Here is a 5,473-nt window from a genome sequence, read left to right as displayed (position 1 = left end):
CCCGGCCTAATTTTATTTAAGGTGTAAAGTTTGTATTCTGAAAATCAAGGCTCTGAGTAAAGAATCAAAGAAGAGCTAAGTAAATGGAGTCACAATCTTCCCTCCTGAAGGGAAGACTCAACCCTGTAAGGATGCAAATTCTCTCTAGATGACAGGACCAATGCTGTCGAAAGCCAAGCGACGTTTACAGGAGACAAAGGCGAGATCATTCCAAAACGGGTAGGGATGACAAAAGGAAAGTAACTGCTAACATTTGAAAAAAGACCAAAAGGTAGAATTGGTTAGTCTACCCAATCCCAGGATTTACTACAAAGAAACAATACTCAAGATAAAGTCCAGGAAAGGATGAATACTGACGATGACGTAATAACGTCCAAGACCCAGAAGTGAACCTTCACAAATATACCGAGATTATGTTTACAAAAATCCAAAAGATAATGTTTTCAATAAACTGCAAAGCAGCCATCCCATAACCAAGAAAGTGCCCTCATACCTTGTTTGAATATCACCTTGAAATACATGTCACAGGTTTATCTATTAATTCTAAAACTGAAAATCTGTTGGAAAAACAGAGACAACCTTCAGGAATCATGGCTAAGCTCAGCATTCTTAGACTTACTTGACTTAGAGCAATAAAAGAAAAGAAACTTTGATCGAGTCAAGAACTTGAATGGGCCAGAAAACAGGAAAAAAAATGATAAACTGAATCTTATCAAAAGGTAAAATGTTTGCTCACTAGCAAAACAAAACAAAAATCTCCTGAGATGATGAGAAGACAAGCCACAGTCTGAGAGAAAATATTTGCAAGTCGCGCATCTAGTGAAGGATCAGTATGCAGCCCATTTAGAGTTACCTCAGAGTCCACCAGTTTGAAATCCTTCCAGTTCTATGGTTCAACCACTTTGGAAAACAGTTTTTGATATATTTCAATTTTTTTTTTGCAAATACCACATCCCTCAGCACTATTTCTAGGCATCCAGGCTGGAGAAATTAATATTTATGCTCATATGAAACTTATACATGGTGTTCAAAACAGCTTTATTTATAATTATCATAAACTGAATGCTACCAGGATGTCCTTCACAGACAGAATGGTTAAACACACTGTGATAACAGCCACACTGTGGAATACCACTTAGCAATAAACCAGAATAAACTACTGATATAATCAACAACCTGAATGAATCTCCAGAGAATTACGTTTAGTATAAAAGAATACATAAACCAGATGCTTCCTTTTTATGACATTACAAATTTATAGAAATAGAGAACAGGTTCCTGGCACCAGCTTCAGAATGTGGGTGATGTGGTTCTGGAGGGGCGATGAGAGGGGTCCTTGAGCCTGTGTCTGAAGGCACATTTTCACTGTAACACTGTACTAGTTCAGTAAAACAGTACCATTGGGAAACAAGGGAAAAAAACATGTAAGATCTCTGTCTTCTGCCTTGATTACACATGAATCTAAAAGCAGCTTTAAAAGAACAACAAAGCACTAAACTAAAACAGGACGGGAGAGGTGGCTCAGTGGCCAAGAGCTCGTGTGGCTCTTGCAGGAGCTGAAAACTGAGCCTCATTTATTTCCACCCCTCCACTCTGATAAGAGAAAAGGTTTAGGTCCGGGCTGATCCCTGACAAAGGGTCATATTCTATATGGTTCCATTTGTATGAAATGCCCAGAATAGTTAAATCCATAAAGACAGAAAGTAGATTCATAATGTATCTACATCTGGTGGAGGGACAGGTGGACTGGAACAGGACAGGTGTGACCGCTAATGGGCAGAAAGGTATTTTGAGAAGTAAGAAAAAATTTCCAAAATTAAATTGTATAATAGTTCTATACTAATACTATTGAGGCTAATTTAATTCATACTTAATGCACATGTCAAGTAAAGTTAATATATAAGGTTAAGGTTATAATAAATATATTAAATAACATTAACCTACGGCATTAAGGCATAATTCCATGTAACAAAAATAATTGTATGAATACTGAAGAACCCATTTAATTGTTTTCATCTTTCAGCTAATCTTCATAGTTCACCAGATAGCAACTGTAGTGGTTTGGGAAGTGCAGTGAGACTAAATCTGTCTATTTAAAACTCTGTCTGAGTGGGCAAAGGGCTTGTCTAGTAGCCACAACGAGTCCTGTGATTCCAGCTCTCAGGAAGTGGAGGCAGGAGGATCACAAGTTCAAGGTTATCCTCAACCACATAGCAAGTTTAAGGTGAGCCTAGCATGCATGAGACCCCATCTCAATAAAAAGAAATTTGACTAAATTCAACTAAAGCTCCAGACTATATTAATTAAAAGAAAGTATCCTTTTTCTTGATAAATTTTCCCACACAACAAGAACTCAACTGTTCCATTTACCGTGTTAAGATAACAAATTGAATGCGCTTTAAATAGCTACACTTTTCTGGAGGGTTCTGATTGAGTAGTGGCATCTGAGGAGCAAGAAGGGCCCTTGGGAACCAGTGGCTACACCTCAGATGGGAAGCTAGGCTCCAGAGTGCCTTCCTGGGTGGATTGTGCAGGCACCAGGAAAAAGACCCAGGAGATGATAGTGACCTTCAGATGCCTCTTGTCCTGTGTTCTCCAGCCAGCTATGACTGGTAGAAACTCCAAGGTTGTGGTCCGGGGCAAGGCTGCGAGCTCAAAGCTCCCTTGAAGCTGGAAGGAAGGTGATGCAAGAGGCAAGAACCAGATGCAGAGAAATAAGGGACATGGGCTCTGGTCACAGCTTCCCTGTCACCACAGGTTGGCAGTACAACATGGCCTGTCTTCCCTTCCAGTGATCTCAATGGCTGAGAATTTGGCCCTCTGTCCACTACAATGTAGGAGTCCCTGGAGCCAACTGGCCACCTATTGCTCAAGGGCTGCCCACACACCGTACACATCCTACAAATGGGATTGACTTTTCTCCTCCCTGATGGAGTTAGAGCCTCCCTGAGCTCTACAGCTGGTCCTTTGTGGAAGCATCTTCATAGCTGTAGCAACCAGCCAGTGCCCTCCAGACTGCCCAGGCCTGGAGAGCACCCTTGGCAGTTATGCCCCACTCACCCCACTAGCTGAAACCACGCCCATCCCTTCTCGTTGCATTAGCTCCAAGTCAGACTCCCCTGTCTACAATTCAAGGTCTGTCTCCCACTGAGCATCTCAGGTGCATTGCTGAGGTCATCAGCTTGCACATGGAATCTGAAAGCAGAGAGGACAAAGGAGACAAAGGAGACAGACGAAGAACTCTCTTCCTCCTCATCATATCTGTTTACAGCCCATTTCTTAGTGAGGACCAGAGATGCCACCTCTGCCGGTCATTATGTGGGGGGAGTAGAATCCATACTAAGAAACATCCAAGATTCATCTTTTCTGTAGTCATGAGAGTGCTGAGAAAGACCAGTTTCCCTGGTGGGGCTGGATCACCCTTAGAATGACCAGTGATGGCTGAGAGGAGGAGCCACTACACCCGACCTGCAATTATCCCCAGATGTGGTGCATCCCAAGCCAGAGACAGCTAATGAACTACCCGCAGCCACGACGAGCCAGAGTGGGTGGAAGGCCTGCTTGGGCTCTGCTCCCAGGCTGTTGTAACACTGATCAGAACCAAAGGGAGACGCAAGAACCAGCAGGGAGAGGCCAATTTCCAGTCAGGGCTGCTTCTCCACCAGCTCCATGGGAGTCTAGGCTTGCTTCTTCTCCTTGTGCCTGGCCTTCTGGAGGGGGAAAGAAGGGTACCCTCTACCCAATACATACCCACCCAGGCTCTCATTCACCCTTTCCCTATTCTGGGATCACGCACTTGACTTGTTCTTGGTGCCGAGTACGGATGGAACAGTGTCCCCCACAACATGCATAGGTAAAATCCCAACCTCTAATGGGACTTTACTTGAAGATCAGGCTCTACAAAGCTGAGAACCTCTGTCTTCTATATAGGATCGGGAAGCTGCACCAATGAAATCTCAACATTAGGACAACCTAAGCAAGACCTGAACAAAACACCAGTTAGCACGCCAACGTGGAAGGGGGGATGTCACAAGACCCTACTCCTAGATGAAGGGCTACAGACAGTTAATGACTGCCTAGAGAGGGAGAGCTAGTATTTCCCGGAGATGAGCTCCCTAACTGAATGCCCAACACCAAGTGGTCAACCCTAAACACATACACATACGAATAACACTCAATGGACTCAGAAGGCTGTGTTTCCATATTTATACATATGTATATATGTAACAATAATGACTAAAGGAAAAGAAGCAATCAAGATGATACATGAAAGTGGAAGGAGGGCTTGGAGACAGGAAGGGAAGCTTTGGGGCACTGGGAAGGGATGCTGATAACAGGGGCGAAAGATGATCAAAACATATACATGTAAGAGATGCCATAATGAAATCTATTATTTTGTAATAAATGCTAATAAAAGTGAAAAAATAAAAAGCTCTATTATTTTTTTTTAAAAAAAGGAGTGATTAAGTTAAAACAAAGTCAGTGGGGCGGGGTCCTCCTCTACTCCGATTGGTGTCCTTAGAAGAGATTTGAGAACATAAGACACCAGAGTTGTTTAAACAGATAGAGAGCCACAGCAGGACACAGCCAGAAGGTCAGGAGGGAGCCCTGTTCCTAATTTATATTCCTATTTCTCCAGCTCTTTTTTAATCCTGGTGAAATTGCAGCCATGCCCAGAAGCTGTGTTACCTACTCCTTACCTGCCAGTAGTCTCTCAACCCCATGCCCCTTCCACAAGTTACTTCACATAACTACTGAACACAGCCGGGGCTGGTTGTCCAGTCTCTGCAAGTCATGCAGCAGACACGAGGCTTGCAGCCACAGACCTGACAATTCTCTCCAGATCGCCGGGTACTCTCAAAACAACAGACCCAATTTCTCGCCCACAGAGCAGGAGGTCCCAGTGGGATCCAGAGTCCCTTCCTCACCAGACACACCTGAGAGTTCTACAATATGCTATCAGTGGCTCCCATGCATGAATACTATCATCAGGAGAGCCAAGGGGACTAGCTTGTCCAGGGACAGCACATTGGCCCAAATCACCAACTGTCATGCAGACTTAAGGCAGATGAGGAACAAAACAGCTAAGTCAGGAACCTAAGGTCCACATAAACCTCTTGCAGTCCCTGGGCTATGCTGTGAAGCTTCCTGCCCAGGGAGAGGATCTAACTAGCACTGAATCCTTCCTGCCAATGCTGAGAACCACCACAGAAAAACAACACAGGAGACACTGGACCCTGTGGCTTCTGCTGCCCAAATGCTGGAGCGCGTGGGGACACACTGCATGGGTGGACTTGATCACAGAGCTAGGAGTCTGGCAGAGCCCCATATAACATGCCTGCCACAGTGTACACAAACAGGCAGCATCCAGGCTGGAGCAGGTATCCACCACACCCCTGCTGACTATCCAAGTCCGGGGCTGGGAGGAGGAGAGGGAGAAAGGAAGAGAGTAAAGGATGAAGGGAGGGAGGGA

This window comes from Microtus ochrogaster, linkage group LG1 (genome assembly GCF_000317375.1).
Source record: "Microtus ochrogaster isolate Prairie Vole_2 linkage group LG1, MicOch1.0, whole genome shotgun sequence".
Taxonomy (NCBI): Eukaryota; Metazoa; Chordata; class Mammalia; order Rodentia; family Cricetidae; genus Microtus; species Microtus ochrogaster.
This window is presented reverse-complemented; position numbering follows the sequence as displayed.